Raw genomic sequence first — 23950 nt, 5'->3', positions numbered from 1 at the left:
TTTTCAGTTCGACATCATAAAGATATTATTGGAGTTTTCTGAAGTAACGAATAAGTTCTCTAGTTTTTTTTTTTCCTGTATGAAAGATGGAAATCCGATTAACTGTTATTTTCTTACAACGCAATAAATTGATTGATGCGCGTGTGATGATAAAGCATAACATTTATAATTTTGAAAGCGTGACACGAAGAATTTTATTTTATTTTTTTTTTCCCACGAATAAACAATATCTCTACATATCCAATTTAAAATAACACATCTATCTAAATTTTTTTCCCTCTTATAATCATTTATCAATTGTATAATTAACTCGCGGTAATCATAAATTACATTATTATCTCCGACATGTCTCGTTATACGAGTGGGAAATAGCTGCGTAAATAGAATAGGTGAAATCGGTGCTTGAAGAAATCGCGACGACATAATTATTTTTACATTTTCGTGCGCGCGACCCATCGATCAGACCGATGACATTTAGAAAAATGAAGAGCCGCCTCCAAAGTGCGACTTCGTTAACTTTGCGTGACGTTTAATTCGCTTTACACGCGATTACCGCGTGCGAGAACGCTGACTCGATGCCGATCGATATCGAGACAACGTTGAAACGAAATTAAATGCCGGAACAAGTATTCGGAAGAAGTTACGAATACAAGTGGGAAAACATGAGGAAAGAGAGGGAGGGAGGGATCGTGGCATCTTGACGGGATTACCGCTGTCCGATAAGATGCAAATCCGCATCGTAAAAACAGATGCAAGTTTGCAACATTGCCGAACGAAGGATAATTATAGGAAAAGAGAAAAGGTGGACGGTAATGAACCGCGAGCATAGAAAAACTTGATAAACTCGGCTTTTCATCCTTATCGATCTCTTCTCGCCGGCATGTTGCCCTATTCCAAACCCTTTGCATGATGCTCATTCACTCATTCGCTCATTCATTCTCTTTCTCTCTCTCTGGCCAATAGCCAACTATCGGCTATCGTTTTTCATCTCTCGCAATCTCCTTCTTCATAGCACTTTTCTCGCATCCTTTAATCGTCTTCGCTTTTATCTCGTTCCCTTTCACGCTATTTTTTCTTGAGATATTTTTTGAGGATCTTTATACCTTGCCGTTTAATTTCACACTATAAATTAGTACAATTCTCCCCCGTCTCCTCCTCCCCACGAACACGATATAGAATCGCAATAAACGACTAGGCGAGAGAAATCAATATCAATCGGGTAGCGTTAATTTTCATTACTTCTCATCTGTCAATAATTAAAACGACATATCAAATCAAATTAAAATGCAGCACAATCATTATTAATTTATGTCACATTGTACTTTATATAAAATATAAAAATAGGATATTTTTTTTTTAAATCTACATAGTTATTCCATCACTTTGTAAGCTATTTGTATTAATTAAACGTTAACAAATATTAATAATAACTATGTACGTAAAAATCAAATTAAAAATAACGAGCGCAAACAAGCGACAAAAATAAACGCGGTAAAGTATTCAGGAGAAAAATCATAACGATAAGAGAAAAAGATTGTAACAATACCAATTCAACGCTTCGTAAAAAAAAGGGAAAAAAAAAAAACACGGGGTGCAATATACGCGATACGCGCGTCCCATTTTTTGTTTCTTGTTTGCATAAAAAAAAAAAAAAATAGTGAAAGAGAAACGTAACATCGACAATCGATGATTGAAGAATATTTACGACATGTGACGCGCGTTATTTCGAGAATATAATCGATATGCGATCGAAAAACAGCGATCGCGAAGTCCGCATATTTGAGATATGTGCCGTTGCGCAATTTCGCTCATTTTAATCTACTCGCGGACGTAATGTACTTGCATAATTAGCGCGTTTACGGCGCAAAGAGATGGATATTGTATTCGCAATCACTTTTACACCTAGCGTTTAATGGTATCGTAGTACATGTATGAACGAACACGCGCGTTACGTTACGCCGATAACGCGACGAATACGTACGGCGTGAATGCACGCGTGTACGTGTCGAACATTCCTAATCGTGTAACCAGAAACGCGATAAATCATTGTCGCTTTCATAAAAGATGATACTCTCGATAGCAGGAAGATATGTGTATTTTAAATACGAAAGCGCTACGTTATTCATCAATTCATGATAGATTTTATTACTTCTAACGTTTATTAAATTAATATCTTTTTTGTCGCACACATTGGCATGAAAATATAATAATTTAAAATTTCGACAATATATAAATAGCCTATAAATGAATAGATAATATAAATGAAGGATATATATAAAATATAACAGACTTTGTGCCTCCAAAGCCCTTTTTTAACGAAATTAAACATACTCGAATATAAATATGTTTTTTGAAAATTTCTAAATGTATATTTAGAATAATTATTGATTCATGCGAAAGGGTAGTGTACCATTTTAAAGAATATTCTACATATTATTCTCATACTTTAAATTTAAATGTCATAATTTAAAAATTTTTTTCTTATTATTTTATACGAGCATCCTTATAATTTAGTTTGTACATTGTTCATATATATATATATATATATATATATATATATATATATATATCTAACAATCAATAATAGCTTCTATTATATAAATTGTGCTCTTATCAATTTATCATTTGCTAGCTTTACCAGAAAAAAGTTTTAAATTGTTTGGGATTGTAACAGAAAAAAAACTCCTCGTTTGTAAAATGCCATTAATTCTACATATACGAATTGTCTGTTGCAAACGATAAACTATCTGGCACTTAGTAGTTATAAAGCGCAATTGTAAAGTACGAGAGAATGGCGGTGATATTCGCTTATGAATATTTATGACAAAATACGAAGAAGAACGAAATAAGATCTCTCGTAGGTATATAGCGACGCGCAGTCCGCTTTCGTTTCGCTTGCTTTGCATTCGCGAGCTCGTTCATTCGCTTGTTGGGAATACTTAACACCTTTTGATACGCGATACATAAGGAACAGGTTTTTGCTGCTTATTTTTAGATTGGTAGCTCTATGGGCGGAGGAATCGAGTCGCGGCATATCATAATGTATTGATGTCGCGATATCTACGTGTCTAATTAGCAAAATTGCACAATTTTCTTTTTACACAAAATATATAGTATATATATATATATATATATATATATATATATATATATATATATATAGTATCAATATATAGTATCACTCGTATGTATAGAAATTGCGAGAAGAACTGTAATTTATAATTATCCACTCAGTCGACGTGAAGCAATCGCGATAAACTGACGTTTATTGCTATTAGAGATATTTATTTGATTTCGAGATGAGAAACACACACGCACGATGGATAATTATTAGTACCGTCCAATTACGTAACGCAGCGAGAAAATAAGTGTTACTTCGAAAATTCGCTTGAGATACTATATTCGCAAGCTCGCTATATAATCAGCGTCAAATCGTGACTTGTTTCAGATTCGCAAGCAAAAAAGCGTAGGTAGATAGGTATAATACACGCGATGCACGTTATGCGGCGATAAATTGAAATAATAAATATGACGTAAGAATATCCCGTCATATTAAATAACGATTCGTTTGTTACGAGCATCCGAATACGCTCGTATGTAAATTACGATACTTCGCGAATAGATTATGCTGTATGGCTATCGACGCGCTCGCCGCGCATAAATGCATAGAGAAATAAAAGCAGACAAGTTGCACACACCAGTTACGCATACGTGCACTTGTAAGTGCAATCACGTATGGAGGAGTCAAAGAATTATTTTCCGACTACGTCGGCGAACGATAGAGAGGACGGTGTGTCGTCCCTCTTTGTGTTCCGCGTCGAGCCTCTAATACATTGTCGGTCTGTTTTTTTTTTGTCGCTACTTGTTTTTTCTTCATAAATACAATTTTATGGAGATAAAAGAGAGAAACTGTTACCTTGAACTGCCGCGAGAATTCATCGCACGGCATCCTTCACGAAGACATTCACGGAAGAATTGTAATCAAGGCTGAATATACTTGAGTAATAACATATATGACGGCCACGCGCGATAACGAACATTAATATTCTCTGTTTAAAAATTTATTATCTTCGAAAATAAAAAAATTAAAAAAAAAAAAAAAAGAAAAAAAACGAATAGCGTTGCCTCGTATAATTATACATGTTATCTCGATTTCTTTTAATAATAATAATGCCAATATTCGTCGTCATGCAATTTATTTTCGAAATTGAATGAGATATTGTTTTTGAATGCGGTTTCTGTGCAACATGCAATCAACGGTGGGTACGCTGTGTTCCCAGGTTGATAATACTGCCAGTCTGTGAATAAACTTGCTCGATACAGCGAATATTCCGCGGAAACAGCGTCACGTAGATGGAATAATTAATTTGTATTTAGGGAAATATTATTACTGCGCGCGGGCGTGCATTTTGTAAATTGTAGTTAATGCGAAATTAGTGTGTGTTAAATCGTTGCACGTATGCTCCAAAAAGTACGACGATCAATTGATAATAACTTTGATGGATATAATTAAAATACCGGCGTATCAACATCGGCATCGACGTGACTAATCGAGAATGATGCAATCGCTTGCATTTAATCTTTACTCCGACCTCGCCGCCATTGTGCTCGACGTCCGTTTAAATTATGCAAACATTTCAATGATTTATAAATTAATTATTATGTTGCATAAGTAAATTCTGCTTACATTATAATATTCTATTCGATAATATAGTTTTTAATATTCCTGTGATATTTATATTATTTTAACAAAACGTAACAGCATGATAATTAATGTAAAAAAGCTGTGGAAATTTCAATTTTATCCTCGCAATATGGTAGAATACTTAAAAATTAAAAGTATACTGATTGAGTTTTCGTTCTGTGTGAACATTCAGATGGCATAATAAAATTAATATTAAATTAATTATTAAAAATATTAAATGCCCTAATTGTATAAAATCGCAGAAATTATGGTATGATGAAATATATACCTGCGTCTCAACATCGTAAAAATATTTCGTTGATTTACCTTTCGATTGATTATCAATATTGTCCTATCTATTTTTCTTACAGTAGTAATATTAAAGTCGACGCGTCATACCTGAAACAGAAAAAAAAAATACCAAAGCTCTTAGCTATTAATAATATTCGAGAAGCAAGAAATAGTATGGCTACTTTTCAGCATTAAAATGATAATTTCGATTTTTAATTGTGATTCATTCGCATTTTAAAGCCAACAACAAGGATTGACAGCAAGTGCGTGATATAATCGTTAAAAAATTATGTTTTTAAAAGAAAGAATCGCTTCTACAATTTTTTCATAAATGTAATACTCGCAACTAGCGAGATGAGGTGATGTGTCGCCGATTGTTTTTGTTGATCTATTTCGCCTTTAGCGGAAGATAGTTGACTTTCAGATTATTACGTGCAAATTTAGTGTCCTCTCGTGCAACATGAAATTCAGATTTAGAACAACCCCCTCCCACGTGCGCGTACGCTCGCGCGCTATCGTATTATATCTCATCCGTTATTGATCGTTCGTATTTTCACGGTAAATATTTGTCGCTGAATAAAACAAAATGAAGATTATAATTTTTAAATTATAATAAGCCAAGAAAAACAAGCGACAAAGAAATTATTTTTTGTTACTCAAATTAATGCGCCCTTCGCGGTTTTGCGTTTTGTCGCGAGTAATAAATCTTCGAGATCGACATGTCTCGCGTTGCGATTGTAATGCAAGTTAAAAGTCATGCCGCAATTAGAGGTAACTTTCCAGCCGCCTTGCTATGCCATTCCTCTTGTAATATCCTCCAGATCTGTGAGTATATAATAAACGTAGATCTCATTTTTAGCCGCTTTCCGTTCTAAACTCGCCTGATTTCATATCTCCGACTGCGAACGTGTGCGGTCCGCAAGTTCCCATCGCAATATTTAATGATCAGTAAAGAATGCGCGATCTAATTGCTTCGCAAACCTTCCCCGGAATCGGAAAAACGAATGTTACCTGCAACATTCGCAATGCTTCTCGAATACGAAAAGAAAATTCTCGTGCTATTCATTTCGGCTTCCTACTTGCACCTTGTCCTCTTAGTTCGTTTCTCATCTTCTCTCTCTCTCTCTCTCTCTCTCTCTCGTTTCTTCTCTCCATCTGTGTCCTTTTCCATTCCTCCTTCCCTTTCTCACATTTTATACTATACCAGCAATCCCGCTCGTCTTGTCCTCTCTCAGCCATCTCTTTCCTTTCCTCGACTTCATTACGAAACGTCGAGGGCAAGCTTGTTTGCAGCGTGATTTGCGCCTTTTGTCGTGGTATATGAATATAACGTCCTTCGGGCATTCCATATTATTTAAATATTAAATATTCGCGAAAGATTATAAGTGTGATTCATTTAAAACTGAAATCGCGACTTTCTGAATAAATAAAACACAAGTACTTACGGAAATTTAATTACAAAGTACAAAGTACAAATAGGATCTCGTTTTATTACTCGTGACGCCCTCGTGATAAAAACGTCCCGACAATATCGATTCTAACCGTATTCGCTGAGGCAAAGACTCTGTTAAAAAGTCAAGATTTATTACCAAAGTCTTATTCAGAAATAATTCTCAATTTTACCTAGTTTCGTGTTTTTATAAACCGAAAGTAGTCTTTAAAACATGGCATTGCGTTGCCTCTTTTAATATCACTACCTGCAATGTAAAACTTATTCATTTAAAAGTAGCGTGCGTGTATAAAGCTATCGTTAAATTTAAATGAAATTTTTATCCCCCTAGTATATCATTCTGCAAACATTCCAAAGTATAATAAATAATTTTTGTTGGATATTAAAATACCTTCATTAAAATTTTAATTAATAATTTAATACATATATTAATAAATATATTATTTTATGTTCAATTATTAATTAAATTTCCTCTACCTTTTTCATTTCGCATTGTATGTCGGAATGATATTCGATATTGCAGTATCCGTTTTACATTGTTGTCCTACATAGTTATTGTCCAGCGTTCCTGAAGTGGAACGGCAAGCACTGATCGCGTTCAAAGTTATGAAAACTCTTTCAAAGACTCCTCCTTTCGAATCTATAAAGGAAATTCTCTGACGAAGTTGGGAAAACGCGGAAGAATTCTACGCGCGGTTCTCTATTGATCCACGGAGCTTCGTGACGACAAATACAGGCGGCAAAGCTCACTATGCGGCTAATTAAGTTAATACGATTAATATGTCAGTGAGATTGCGAGCATTGCTGCTTTAAGCCTGCTCCTCTTGTCAGTAAAGTTGATTCGTGAGTGATTTTGTACGATGTCTGGCTAAACGAATTTAACGTTCGCGTGCAATCAATGTGAATGATGAACAAACCTTGGATGCATTTAACCCTGTCCCGGTTTTCAACTGAACTTTAATTTCAGCTCAGAAGTCACATATGCATCGTGAAGCCGTGCAATCCGATTGCAGCAAAAATATTACTTTGAATTTTTCCTCAACTTTTATTTTCGTTAGCAAAACACTCTATAATTGCAATTTACAAAATTAAATTTATCTTTTTTTTTTTTTTTTTATTTTCATCTCAAACTTCTCCTTATTAATTAACGTAATATTGACGTTATGAAAATAGAACGAAGAGTTAATCCATTTTGCTATGTTACCAAATTCTCTACTCAGAATATTTTTCAACTTCAAGCTTTTTGCGAAAAAGGTTAAATAAATTTTCTGTAAATAGTGCCTACATATATACATACGCGTCGCTGATCTTTACGTTGTAAAATCATGGGACAGTGAAGAGAATCGTTTAGATTTCTCTGCGAGTTCCCTGCTCTCACAAAGTTGCTTCTCGCAAATCAGCTGCATTGCTGCTCGACACCGGGTGGTTTCGCTTGTTCAACTCCGATGCGTAGAATCAACGGACGGAAAAAAAAAAGAAATAGAGAAAGAGAAGGCACGAATGGCAGCGCAGGCGAGAATTCGTTCGGTGAGCCGAGCGTTCTCCTCGATATTTATCACCCGGAAATCGATAATAATCGTCTGACATTTCAATTTCGGAGATCGTCTAACTATTCAAATTGATCTCGATTAAAAAACCTTTGCGATCATCGTGTATATTTCGTTATATTTTTGAAATGAGTTACACAACTGCAACTGTCGCCATTTTACAAATAATCGTATTATAAGTGTTGGCAATGATCGAGCTTTTGACTGGAAACATGGACGGCACTGTTGCACTCCAGAGAGTGATAATACCATTTTTCTGAACTATTTATCAAGTTGTAGCACAAAAAAGAAATTAAATATATTTAATAAAAAAAAAAAAAAATCTTTAATAATAGTCTTTCAAATAAGAGAATAAAATAACAATGAACGAAATAATCCTTCTCTCATTTATGGCTTCAATTTACTAAATTAAAAAAAAAAAAGAAGAATTAAAAATTGATAATTTATTTGTACTTTTGTATCTCGAGAGTCGAGTTTTTTTTTTCGCGTTAATAAATGTTTAATTACGATAACGCGTTTGTTTATGAATCTTTTCAAAAAATCGACCAGTTCATGCTACGATGACCTAATGCATAATTTACCGTAATCTTCCTTTTTTCTCATTCGCACAATCGCGATGCTATAAGAGCTAACTTTTAGCACTTTCGAGTTCATTTCCATCGGGGACATATTTTTTGGGTTAAACAGATTATCGATTTGACCTAACCGAGCTCCTCTAGTCTCAATGCAAGGTACATATAGATTTAATATGTCGAGCTATAACAAATATCTACACAGAAACACATCAAATACTTCTTTCTACGCGCGTTCTGTCTTAATAGAAATTGACAATTGGCGCTCGGCTCGTTGAACTTTCTCACTAACATTTCTTATCAACCGTGACGAGAGATGCGCATCTCTTTCTCCATTTCTGCGGCTCTGATTCATCGAAGCATCTCCGATCGAATTTGAGAAATAAGGGATAATCGTAAGTCAAACTCTATAATTAGGAAACGTAATTAGTATGCAGGCCAAATTACACACTAAACTATTGCGACGAGAGCGCGAATTAACGATGAGAGAAGAGAGGGAATAAAGAGAAAGAGAGGGTTCAAGGTATCAATAATGTGTGTAACGAGGTCAAGAAGGCCGAGCGCACGCTTTTGCTGATCAGTATATATGGTATATGACGACTATCTACATCTTTCCATCATATGCGAATCGCGCACGAGTCCGAACGATCTCGCGAGAGCGACGGCGTATTATAAATAACTTTCGGTATCGTGATGTGTAACCACTCGAAGAGCAGCCGCTCGCGCGAGTAATACACCGTCATCTATCCTCGTACGTTTCGCAAAATTATGATCATGCGCTAAAGCGAATAGATAAGAGAGAGAAAAAGAGAAAAAAAAAACGAGAAAGAAAAAGAGAGAGAGAGAGAGAGATCTACTAATTTCCAAGCAGCAATAAATTCGCCCATCTTATCCTATTCGCCTTTCTCTAATTTACTTAAGCGGCTCAAACCGTGCAGATTCTGCGAATTTTCTTTTGCATAAAATAACAATTAAGACCAAAAAATAGAGAGAGAGAGAGAGAAAATGTGTATGCCAGAAATGAACTATTTTCGGCTTAAATATCGGTCTCGGCTACATGTTCTCCTTCTTCTCGTCTATTTACATTTCCCCTTTCATTCGCTCCTTTATAATTGCGAAAACAGCATTTGAGAACGCCCTAAATTGATGCAGATTGCGAGTCGAAGATACATTTTATCTTCGTTTGCGCGTGAATTCGCAAGTAACGCTCGCTCTTTTGATCGCGAATAATCTCTGAAAATAATTTTTATTCCTGATTTACACACACACACACTTTGGCAAGTTTATTTCCCGCACCAACGTATTTCAGCATGCGCGATAAGCGTTTAATTCTCGCAGAACCATCTCAACCGTGACATAAAAGACTGAGGGAAAAAAGGAATTATGCAAATGTACAAGTAATATTTAAATTCGTTACTTGAATAATAATACAAAGATATAAAAGTACGTTTATAATAATTTCAAAAATGTGAATTCCCTTTGTAGAGAAATATTTTGTAGACGAAACATTTTAAAAATAATATTATCATTAAATGTGTATTGTATATGTTGAATGTACGCTGGAAATTGTATAACGAAAAACATTGAATATTGAAATTATATTGAAGATTGACATTTCGGCTCCATTTTTCTCTATCGGTACTCGAAATAACGAATGTTTAACGCAGCAACAGTCAATTTTTATTACGCGATCAATTATGATGCGTGATGAACGGCTGACAAAACACTTGGGGAGATATATGTGACCGCGTTTTCACTGAATCGAATTGGGATGCGCGTTCTTTCCAATGATAATAATGTTTCTCGAGAAATTCCAATCCCACGGCATTTCTCCCTCTTCCTCTTCTCATTCTCTCGTTCTTCTCCACCTTTCGGCCTCTCCCGCCTTCGCGGGAGAGCATGTACGCACGCATGTGTGCGTCATGTGCGCGGATAACGATTCTTCCGAGATGCTGCGCGCGCGAGCAACATGGAGTTTCAGTAAAAACTTAATCCACTAAATAAGAAAAAAAGAGAAAAGTTGTAATTTATTATACCATATTCTTTTTTTTTTTTAATTATCATTTTCAAACGCAAATTATTGTAATTAGAAAATAATAATAATAATCTATCATAGGAGATACAAAACAATAATATAATAAATTATTAAAAAAAAAATTTATATATTTATTATATATTTGCAGATAATAATATAATGTAATAACTATATATAAATTTTGATATATTCATTTCTTTGTTATATTAATGTTATTTTTCTCTTTCTCTCTCTCTCTCTCTCTCTCTCTTTTAAATAATAATTATAATAAATAAATAATCTTTATTATGCTGCATTCTCTGTTCCTCTGATATTTTTCAACATGCCATCAAAATTTCGTCATTTTCATATATATTTCTATTATACAAAATTAATTGATTCAACAACATAATTTGCTGTAAATTCTTAAAAGGTACTACAAAAAAGTAATTTTATTAGATATTGCGTGTAATCGTATAAATAACTCTTTTTTCTCTTAGATATTTTCTTAGAACAATATAAGACTATGAATAAGCCATCATCATCCGCTAACCCGAGATAGCTTACCGCGATAAGCAAACTCTTGAATTTACGATGGTAAAATCTGTTGTTGCTAGTCCTGATGCGCATCGCCGCATCTTTTGCCATGTAATACGCTTTGATGTATTAAATTTGATAGTTTTATAACTTGTTCTTGCTCATTAACGTTTTCTACATCGTGGATATGCGCGCATATATGCGTGCAGTATACGTGCACGCGTATATGTGTATGCGTGGAGAAACTCTACTCCGCGGTGTACAGTAAAGACCAAAAACAAATAATTGGCCATTTGCATGAGTAGCGAGTTTTCAGTATATATGAATATCTCTCAAACGGTATAGTATAATATTTATTTGCGAAAGTGCGATTGTGAGATTACGCGCAACAAGAGCGCCGACGCAATTTCTTTCTTTTCACGAAAGTCTTACTGCAATACGATATCTCTATATATTGTCGAATTAAAAATATATGCATATATTTTTGTGAAAAATATTTGTTGGATATAATATTAAAATCTATATTTTTTAAAGTTTAATTTTTTAAAAATTAATAATTAGAAATTTAATTTTATTCTTTAATTATTATATTTTGATTTGATATTTTTTATTAAATTGATAAATGTTCAACTCTTTGACGTAACATTACGATAAAATAAATATAAAAAATTGGAAATTTCCAAAAATTGGAATAAATAAAAGAAACGTTAATATTTTAAATCATGCTAAAATAAACGAGACTAAGGCAAAGATACTTTTCAGATTGTGTATACCCGATCATCAAAGTATGAATACATGACGTCAGTTATATATACATTCCTGTGCATTGATGCTAAACACAATGGCTCCCTATTTGCCTTTTTCCCTATCTTTAATATGACCTATCGAGCAGCGCGCGGCCACGTTGTCGGCTGAGTCATTCAAGAATGATGATTGCACTAGCTATACACGACACGATAGCGCATCATCAATTAATTATTTTCTTGCTTGAATAGTACGTCATCTTTGTACGGACCAAGTACATATAGTTTCGGCAAGATTGCGTCACGCGTTATCAGAGAGAGAATCAAGAAAGGCAGAGAAAGAGAGTGCCGAATTGTTTAATCAGTTAATTTTAATTAACACACAGAAACGTGCCGTACACAAAGACTCTGCGCATTAATTAAAGCGTCGCTCGCTATTTGCTCTCTCCCTCCTTCCCTTTGCTTTAATTACATGTCGCGGTCTCGTCTCTTTTTCTCTCTCTCCCTCTCTCAGCAATTTCGTGTCCCTTCTTTTCCTCCCATCGCGTACACGCACAATAATAATAATAATCGCTCTCCTCTCTTACGGACAGAGAAAACAGCTTAGAGATCTTCAAACTCCTACTACTCTCGGTCCATCGCTCGCTTTCTTCATTTTATTCTACGCGGCAAGAGAATACGTGTGCATATCTACCTACCGACACATACAGTGGTATGCATAAATGCGTCACCGTCCGCTTTGTCACTGTCTCACGCAGTCGTGTGTATATGTGTGTATACGAACGCACGCACGTGTCGGGCGATGCACCGCGACACCTGTATACCGTGGCACGATGCACGATGCAAGATGCTCTCGTCGACGAGAGAGCTCGCTTGAGTATGCGTTTACATTAACGGCTAGGCCGTTACAGAGGCGTTAAACCGCTTTTACAACGGCGATACGCGTCGCTGGCCGAGAAGAGTTCTTGAACCTTCAACGATCAGGGCAATAAAGGAATTGATTAGACGAGCGAAATTATGGAGGTCAAACGGATTTAATGAGACCGTTTCTTACACAAGTAATTGGTCGTATAAATAAAATAGAACGAATATTATTAAGCGCTTCTTATGTACATATATGTAAGACATTGTAAATATACATTATATATATATATATATATAATATATATATATATATATATATATATATAATAAAAACCATAAATTGGATATTTTTTTATAATAATGTTTGTTAAACTTAAAATTAACATTGGTGCACGAGAGTTACGTTTGCAAGCCAACGTTTCGTAGCAAAAGAGATTATTCATGCAAAATGTAGGATATACGCTCTCGCTTCAAGCTTTTACTTCAAAACAACTGCTTTTACTTTTACCTTCCGCTAGAATCATTTGCTCCACTTTTATTCCTACGACTGAATATTTCGCTCTGCAGGAGAGTAGTGCCGATAAAAACTCGAAAATAGCTGCGTTTGTCAGAGTTGTCTTTACATTAATTAGATCGTAAATAATCAAATAAAATTTTAGTCAGTCCACGAATTTTCTCATGCAAGACAGAATGTGAGAGAGAGAGAGAGACATCGCGTTTTTTTATCAAGTTCGAGTATTTTCGTAGTTGAGTGTGATATATTTATCGATCACTATTTATTAAATTTCAAAAATAATCTTCTTTCGAATAGTGTAAAATAATATCGTTATCAAAATACAGATCGTTATTAAATTATAGTGAGAAATAACCGCTTTGGGTCTGAATAGCGAGGGTTGCCTTTTTTTCCTATTATTGTGAAACCCTCGCCGATTGTATCGGTGATATTTTGTCCGTCGACGGGTGCATCAAGTGGTTTACACGCGGACAATACTTGATCGGCATGCCAAGTACCAAGGACGGTACATAGGCGTCTGCATTAGTGGCTGCGAGCGGAGCCTTTCTCTATTTTTCGACGACTCGCATGTAAAATCAGAGAGATGAGAAGCCGGACTCGGCACAGATTACATTTAATTCGTGTGACAAAATCTGACCTTTGACATCCTGCAAAAATATATCGGAGAAAAAAATAGAAACATCGCGTGCGCGATCATTACTTGGATCATATTTAGTTTGTTACATGATCAATTTATTTAAATAGAATTTTAAAATGATTCAAATATAGTTAGATCCTTTGCAAAATTTTACGTCACAATATTATCAGTAATAATATAAGCGATGAAAATTATATTTTTCGACCGTCAAACGTTGATTATACATGTTCCAAAAAGTCATTATATATAAATGGAAGTCATTAAAAAGTACATTCGGAAAAATACATATATTGTATGCAATTTGGATTTTATTTAACTTAATCTTCTATCGATATAAAAACAAGCTTTTCGGCTGTAATATTTATAAAATATTGAAAATATACAGCGGTGATTTACACAACGCACATATTTGGCAATAGATGCGAGATATTTCTTTATTGTGTGAGTGTGCGTGATACCACTACATTCACCGATGGCAAAACGCAGGTATGGCGAAGATTTATTAAGCGAAATATTTCGCCACGATTCGAGGATCGTTAATAAATCGTTTATGACGCGTACATTTTGCCAATAATAAATATTAATTGTAAAAATTCAAAATTAATTATTTGCTGGCTTATCCTCTCCCAGCCAATCGATTATAAAACCGGTGATTAAGAGGCTAATGCGAGTAAGAGTTTTGTGCAATAGAAACATTAACGGGGAAGATGACTATGGCTGATTGCCAGAGGCGATTTGTCGATTTGTAAATTATTTATAAAGAGTGTGAATACACGAATGCAGAGCGCCAAAATGTGCTGACGGCCACGCCAATGATTTTAAACAGACTGCAGCCTCGCCTGTATCACCATTGGCGTATAACGTCTCGCTAATCGCCGCTATGTTTGCCGTCGTAACGCGTTATCCGTTCATCGCGATCATTCTATATCGAAATCGTTTTTTTTCCATTATTTATTGTCTACTTGTAATTGTAAAATATAATAATTTTCTGATTGCACTTTTATGATGTAGATAAATTTTATTAAAAATGATGTAAATCTATTTCTTGTGGAATACATTAAAATTTTAATACACATTAAAATTTGGATATAAATATAAATATCGTGTATTTAGTCTCGAAATTATAAACGAAAACTACTTTTAAAATAAACAATTTAAACATTTAATTGATTTTTTGTTCCAACATTATTTCTCGAATAAAGTCTCGCGAATGTTCGCTTACATTATTCACGATTACAAGCAGAATAAAATTCCATAAAGCTTAATCACTATTAATAAAAAGTTTCTTATTATTTTATTTTTTATTATGTCCATATTTCTGTAGCGTGTGCATTAGCACGAAAATATTTCATGACTACTTAATTAAATCCGTTGCAAATAAATATAAATCATAAATAACATAAAATAATACATGGAGAAATATGTGCTCGTATTTTCAACGAAGCACTCTATATTAAGCCACGTGGCCCTCTACATTTTCCATATTTTCGTTATCATAACTGTTATCTCTTTAGCTGCATTCTGCCTCATGCGCGCAAGTTATATTTCCGGCGTGTAACGAGCGCTTAAATTTCATAGTATTTTTAATAACGAATATATATTTCAAGAATCTTTGTTAAAATGTAAAAAAAATGTTTTATTAACATTTGTCATCATATAACAATTGGAAGAGATATCAATGTGTCACTTTAAAAAATATTGATTAGATATTAATGGTAAGATAATTGGAGTGAGATATACTTTATCTCCTGCTTATTATCGCAAGAAACATTAAATTTCATATATAAAATTAAGCTTATACAACAAAAATCCATATCACCGACGTGACATTATTTCATTGCCAAGCTATTTAAAGGAGTACGTTCTATTCATGCAGTTTTTCCGCTTTCTCATAGCAGCAACAATATATCGGTAACCATTTAAATATTTTAAAAGGCCGCCGGATGCGCGAGATATTTCGCGAAGCGAAAGACGACGCGGCCACGATAAACTTGACGTTAAAACTTCGTTTATCTCTTCGCGACGGGAATAAAAATTTCTGTAGAACATATCTCTCCTCGGAATGCTCTTCAACAAAGTTATTTGTTTTTATTCCCCCAGATGTACTATTACACCGAAAATTTACGTTTGGCTAGAAAACAATTTGCGAAAAGAGAAACGATACTCTCTCTCTCTCTCTGTGTATTTACACGACAAGGACACATCGTCGCGTCGGAAAATTTCTATCGTTTTGCTTGACCGCGATTACACAAGCGACAAACTAACCAACGGACAATGCAAGTTATTTATCAGCGGGAAAACTCGCGTGATTTTGACACTCCAAAGAAAACGTACATCCCGTTCTCTTCGCGCGCGAGATTACTATTGATCGTCGTCCCTGAAGCTAAATTGCGCGAATAACGCGCCTTTTGTCTCATGTCACGTCTTTTAAAAATTTTGGCCCACACATTCCGGAATCTTAGAAAAATATTTTATTAAAAACACTCGTGCAAGTATTTTATAAACACATTTGTATATTAAGATAATAATAATGGTCTCCCAAGAAAATGATTATGACAAATTAGATCAATTCCCCTTGATAATTTAAATTTCAAAAATCATATCACGAATCATCCTTGCGATATTCGTCATTGCACTGTTTCAATCTCAAGATTGAATCACTCACCAGTGGTTTATCCGCATAAATGCGTGAGATCATAACCATGACACGCGAATTTATCCCCGGTCGATTCGCTTACAGAAGCTTAAATAAACCGTATAAGCCGTATTTCAAAGCTTACGTATGTATTTCGTAAATATTGTGCATTCATGCAACGTAATGCAGTCGTACGTTCAATTTTGCTAGCAAGTAACATTTAATTTTGCTACGACATGTTTGACATTAAATTAAAATTAAATTAAATTAAAGTAAATCAAAATTACTAGAAAAGTCAAATTCGAATAACACATTTGAATATTTTAAATTATTTAAAGCATTCAATAATTGTAAATCTTTTTTATCGCGCTATTCATTGATTAAAATGAATGTTCTCTCTATTTCGATTTTATTTCAAAATTTAAATATTCGAACAAATATATTAATTCTAAAATATTTTTTATAATTTAAAAATGCAAATATTAAATGTATCAACAAGATGTGTAAACAAGAAAGCTAGTATATATTCATATATTTTCAAATTTATTCCACATGTCTGAATAATATAATTATTCGCATATTTACGATTATCGCGATATAAATGTCGAGCCACGACGACAGAACGCGGCCAATAACGCGCGAAAGACTCGCGCTCCTTGCCTCCTCGCCGACCTATGCGGTTTTAATAAAGGCGACTCTCGAAATATGTACCTCCTGGACGCGATCCAAACGGATGCGTACAATTATTGCTCTGTTTTCTCAGCGCGATTTGCGACGCGAGCCAATCTCTAACAAGTCAGCCATCGATGTCACGATGAAGCGAGAAAGATTTCCGCATCGATCGACAAAAGGAGAGGGAAGTTGCTAGCTATACAAACTCCCGAGAGAGGGATGTCGAGGGTCAGGTTTAAGGACCGTACTGTTTTCGAAAGAGAGACACTCTACAATCAGGCTAATTCCTTTGAATATTAATTAACGTAAATTATGCGGGTATAAGAAATTCGAAATTATAACTCTACATTTTTTCTCTTTCTTTTTCTTTCTTTCTTTTTCTTTCTTAGATTCGTTCTTCTCTCCTTCTTTTTTTTATCCCTTCTTATTATTTCTTTTGGAATATCAAACAAAATTTTCTTGGTAGCGATTTATAAATGATCGCAAGGCAGAAAATGACAGTGTGAATCTGTGCGTGTGCCAGATCGTTTACAATTACGTAATCGCGTTCTCGTAATTACTTGAAGATAAATCAATTCAGGGAGTTTATCTCGCTCGATGCGCGTAATCTTGACGGAATCTCGTATTCAGTTCCTGCCATCCTCCGTCCTGCCATAATTCTCTCCCAAGTGTGATAAAAGATCATTGACCTTTGGTACAGTCATTAGAAAGAAGAGGGAAAAAAGGCGGCTGAAAGAGAGGGGAATGATACCTTCATGGGAATCCGTCGCCGTGAAAAGAGAGAAAAAGAGAAAGAGAAAGTTGGTTTCACGGTCGGTGGATGTCGGGCCTCGAGTATTGACAATGAATAGTTTTCTTCCGTGGTGGCAAGCCGGGGAGGCTGGGTAGGAAGAAAAAAAAAAAAACGGGAGAAAAAGAGAGCATGTGACTTGGAATAAGCGGTGCGAGAAAGATGCGACTAGCAGATGAAGATAAAGAGAAAGCAAGAGATAGAGGATAGCGAGAGAGAGAGAGAGAGAGAGAGAGAGAGAGGGAGAGAGAAGTTCGATAGGAGGGGTAAGTTACCATGGAAACGCGTCGTTCTCTCCCATCCAGACACTCGGATAGAAATATATAGGAATATAGTTATACGTGTTTACACATGCTTGCATTTCATTCATATATACATAGGACCGTTACGTAGTATAAGTAGCGAGCATTCGTATGGGAAGTCATATTTTATGAGACGATTTCTCGTTCGGGATTACAACATGTCGCGGCATTAAATTTACATTTTTTTCGAAAAGAAAAGAGAGAGAGAGAGAGAGAGAGACAGAAAGATTATCAATCACGATCGGACACGACGCTGGATCCATCTGTTCATTGTGGCCGCATAATTTCGCGCTTAAGGAAATCTATTCGCGAACAAATTGATAGACTCGAGAAAATTATCGACACCGTAAATATCCGGAGATTCTTGTGAGTCACTCGAATCGCTATAAGCGAACGTGTACGAGAATGCGACACATTGGACGCACCGAAGCGCATACTATCATTAGCATTTATATTAAATCAACCTTCCATATATACATTTTCATTTACTTTCCAGCCGTAACGAAATCGAAATTACCACTCCATTACAATTAAGATGCCGCTTGTCAATCATATGAAACATAAAAGGAATTGTTGTGAATAATAAACAAATAACGATACATTTGTATAGCGACAACGTTTGCGTTAGCGTTAACGGCAATTGCCAAAGTGTTACAATCGTAGATTTTCGAGAGCAATCACCGTTCTTCTCGAAAGCGATTTCTCGCGGATTAAAACTGCCGACTGTAACGAAAAGTGTAAGTGCAGAGCTTGGTCATTCTCGGCTCGCGATGATAAAATTATATCGCGTTAATTGCGCGAGCGCGACGTAAGATAATTCGCTTTGCCCGCGAAAATTTTCAAGGATCTCATCAGCGCCTCATTTACCTGTCAAAGGTGGAAATCAGAGACGTCGCGTGTAAAGATGAACGATTGCGTAGGTCAATGGGGCCTGAGGGACACCCGAGGAGGAATACAAACGCGCGTACCTCGTCTTCCGGCCGCGCGCCGAACTCCGGGAGAGCACATTGGCGTAGATCAATGCACGGAAATAGAAATTCGATAAATTTAAAAGCGATTATTATGTGACACACGCCGATGTAAATTTCTCGTTCAACGTGTCGGCCAAGATAATAACCATGTCACGTATATTATTACTTGATGTAAATCACACAATTTCCCACGCATATACTTTTTGTTATTTCTTTTTTATTACAAAGGTCAAATCAATCAATCTCTATAGCGTGCCTGACTTTTTATCCATCACGACTTTAAAATAACGATGTGTGTAAAGTTTAAGCCACGTTATATAATACGATATTATTAGAAAATTATTTTAATTTATTGAAAAGCAGCGAAAATTTGTAATCAATTAAGCCTCTTTTTGTAACAGTTTGCTATTTTAACAATTTTCTTCATAAAAAAATGTGCAGTATTAAATAATAATTATGATAATTAATGTACGTTAAATTTAATTTATAATCCATTTAACATCTTGAAATCGTTTGCTCGTAAAAAGCATGCAAAAAAGCTTACCATATATTCCAGCTTAATACACGCCGTATATATGTATATCGATCCCTCGGAGGTCGAAAGCAAAGAAAACAAGCGATATAACCGAAGAATACTTTATTGTGAAAGCCTATCGGATGAAGAAACCGTGATTTAATTTCAATAAGTGTAATAAAGTATTGAATTTCTGCCGTAATGAAAATGTCACACATAAATAATTAAATATAAATAAATTGAGATAAAAGAAAAAAGTGCTTTGTTTTTCAAATATAATATTCCGTCTCTTTTACGAGCCTTGTTATTCGTGCATTTATTCTACCTCTTTCTATTTCGCAAATTTTATTTTAATAATTCTGAATACATTACGTATTTTTATTTTTTAATGCAATATACATTTTACAATCACGCAAATATACCTTTGTTATTATAATTATATTTTACAAGAAAAAAGAAAATATAATTACATATAAATTGTTAATCTTTTTATGTGATATAAATACAATGTCTGATATATCTCATCTTAAATATTAAAAGATGAATCGATATTACATTTCGGAGAGGACATTGATAATTTATTATCCGCGTCTCTGTACGCGCATCGTTAATGAGGAACGTGATTATTTCCCCACGTGTTAATCTTATTGTCCAACTCTCCTCCCCCTCGTCCCTCGCCTCCCTTCCCCCCTCCCTCCCTCCCTCCCTCACCCTCACCTTATTCGTTAACAATCTATTTTGCTCCGCGCCGCGCGCAGCTTCTCCCCGGAGCGTGAACTGGTTTCGAACGAGTGCGCCATGCCTTTTACGTTTTCTGGTTTTTGTGCTCTTCACGGAGGGAGACAAGGGCCGACGACTTTTAATGGACGACAGGGCGAGCCGCATAGGCGTAATCTGTGATTTTATCTTCGTCTATAGATCGACGAAGCACATCCCACATTGTTAATTACGATAGCGTGATAATCCCAGTATCAGAGATTTATCATGGTATCGAAAAAAATTTTCCCTCCGCCTTTCCCCTTTTGTCCTACAACTCGCGTAATTCATCATATCTTAGTTTGACTTATGTATTAGTGCGACTATTAAACAAAACTATTAGACGAAAATATATGCTTTTATTTTAAGTACAAGTTTTAATGTGTACATATTCTTGAATGTATGTATTGTTTCATTCAATAATAAAAATATGTTAGAAAAGTATATATATACATATATATATAATATTTCAATAAAGCAGAATTAAAAATGTAAAAAATATTAAATTAATATTAATATTTGAAAATATTAATTGTATAAGATACACAACGAATATAAACATCTGAAAATAACTAATTTATTATACGATATAAATGCTGACGTATTTTGCTAAAAGATATTTATTATATTTACGAAGGAGAGGAGCGTATATTAATTAAATGCATATTTTCATTTCAATCAAAACTGTATGTATAAAAATGCCGAGTCGTAGTTTGTTGAACAATACACGTCATAAAATCGGCATAGCAAAATCAATTACTGAAATTGAAATTTTTCATTTTATAGCGCCCATTAAATAATTGGTTTACGTTTGCAATTTCTCGACGTTTGTTAACGTTTTTCATCAAAGACCGATATAAAATAAATGAATAGTAAGCTGATGCGCAATGCGCTTTTCAATCGACAGCCGGTCGTCGAAAGCAAAGCTCAAAACACGTTTATATATTTGAGCTCGTTACGAATGGCTCGATACGAAAATGAGGCCACACCCAGACCTGACAATATAAAATAATACAAATCCAATTTTCCCATTTTACCAGAGAGTATTTGACGTCTACATATTTCGCTTCGCAAACATTTCAAACAAGATACCAAAAGTAACAAGCAGAAAATAATTTATTGTAAGATAATAATCTGATGAAAAAAAAAAATAGAGATCCGCTTTGTAATCCTGTTCGTTTCATCAAAACATTTCGTGAAATGTATTCACAAAAGCTATGAAATTGTATAGTTTTAACGTAATAATTTTCACAAGCTATTAAATATTATTTCGAAATAATATATATAAGAAAGACTGTGAAGAAAAAAGATAAACGAGAAAAAGATGTTTCTTCGACCGGAACAGTCTTCATAAAGGACTATGTGATGCGTGTATATAATATACGTATGTATGTACACGGTTAAAATGTAACAGTGTGTGTAACTCTTCACCGATAATGCGCAGGGTAAACCGGCCACACCGGTGTTGGTATAGACTTTCGGAATTTGTTATCACTCCGCCCGCACACCACCGCTACAAGTAATAATCATTTCGCCGTGAAGGAGAGAACATCAGCTTTAAAAATACCGGGAGAACAAAAATAACCGGCACTCTTGTACCTCGAAGCTTTAAATAAAATCTCCGTGCGAGAAAAATTGCAACCACGAAAATGTTGCGGCGGTCAATCTGCCAGTTGAGGATTACGGGAATTGGCGAATATATTTTACGTAGCGCGGTTAAACGAAAAAAAAAAAAAGTGCAATTTTGAACGTTTATGCGTTTGTCATAATTACAGCACAAATATACGTAAGTTGTGCGCAAATAACAATTCATAGCATGTGACGCAAACAATTTTTTGATTACGATTACATAATTTATAATGTTCTTCAAATAATTTGCATATTGTATTTTATTTTTTTTTTTATATAACATAAAAAAAAATTTAATAAAAAATGTATATAATATTTCTCTTCAAAAAGAAATATAAAATTATCAACATTATTATCTTTTATTAATTAAAAACTTATAAATCATTTATATTTCTCTAAATATATTTTATCACAATTAATCATCTTTATAAAGAAGAAAAGAAAGACAAACTTTGTAACATAATACTTTTTCAATTACTGTCGCTTTAAAGATTTTTTTAAAACTTTCTTCTTCAATTAAAAAATCGTCGTAAAGTCCTTTTAAATGTTATCTTTTATATTTTTCCTCATCTCTCTCTTTTTCTTTCTCCCTCTCTCTCTTTTGTTAAAATAAAAAGCTATAATTCTTGTGCATAAAAACACAAAAATTAATAAAATTAATTAAAGAATTTCCCATTTAAAGCTTTAGAATATATATATTTAGAACATATAGAATATATATATATATATATATATATATATATATATACACACGCATATTTATATATATAACTATACATAGCTTCGTATAGAATTCACGGATTTTTTTTCTCCCAAGATATAAAAGAAGAAAATAGTCAGCTTTTGGCGAGTAGGAAGAGCGAATAAGAAAGAAAGGAACAATTATAGAGCAAGCTCAGCTGTCCTTTTCTTTCAATCTTTAGGATAAAGAGAAGAAGATGAGAAACTCAGCTAAGAAAGATGAGAAACTCCGCAGAAAGAGCGAGGCGGGTACGAGGGGAGAAATCCCTGCCACATTTCTGTAGTAGGAGAATCCGTATAGTTGTTGAAGTTGGTTAAAACTTATCACACGCACAAACGTGCGCGTTTATGTATCAAAATTAGCAATCTTATCAAAAAGGATTACGCAAACTATGTACAGAATGAGGCAATTAAAACAGGACCACTTGAATAACTTGTAAATTATATGTTTTATGAAAAATTGTTACATAAAAATGTTGCATAATTTCATTACATCTATTATTATACAAATAAGAATGTGTTTCGAAAATTTGAAGATCAACTTAATTTTTTTAAATAAAATTTTGTTGCGAAAAGTTACGAGGGTAGGCAAAAAATGGAATAGTTTACGAGATAGTTCAGTTTATGTGAAAAACTTGAAATTATGCAACTTTTATGTGTAACAATTTCTCATAAAACATATAATCACAAGTTATTCAGATGTTTTAATTGCCTCATCCTGTATACATGCGAAATATGTATAACAGCGCAAAAAGTTCGCTTTTTTCTGTTATTTTTTTGCCGTCATCCTTTTTCTCTTTTCTCGACATCTTAATATGAAACTCCGATTGTACGATCGATAAAGCGTGCAGTAATCAATTCAGCAATAAAAATGACGCATCAAGGACAAAATGGACTTTTTTCGTTTCACGTGTTTGTCAGTTTGAGCTTGTTGCAAAATTGTGAGAGAAAAAGCGGGCGCAACAATTTGGCCGAATAACGGCAAGCTTAATGTTTTGTAACAATGCCGGACTTTATTATGGAGCGCGAAGCACTCCGCGAGAGACTCGTTCGGTGCGGAATTTTAGCCCCGACTCTGGGATAATTT

General features: G+C 34.4%; 1 protein-coding gene across 2 annotated transcripts in view; it reads right to left on the bottom strand.

Moving 5' to 3' along the window:
- The window catches only part of LOC126850231 (serine/threonine-protein kinase pakG-like), a 124639-nt gene that overhangs the window by 65968 nt on the left and 34721 nt on the right, over positions 1-23950 (bottom strand). The gene's annotated exons all lie outside the window — the stretch shown is intronic.

This window comes from Cataglyphis hispanica, chromosome 6, assembly GCF_021464435.1.
Source record: "Cataglyphis hispanica isolate Lineage 1 chromosome 6, ULB_Chis1_1.0, whole genome shotgun sequence".
Lineage (NCBI taxonomy): Eukaryota > Metazoa > Arthropoda > Insecta > Hymenoptera > Formicidae > Cataglyphis > Cataglyphis hispanica.
This window is presented reverse-complemented; position numbering and strand designations above follow the sequence as displayed.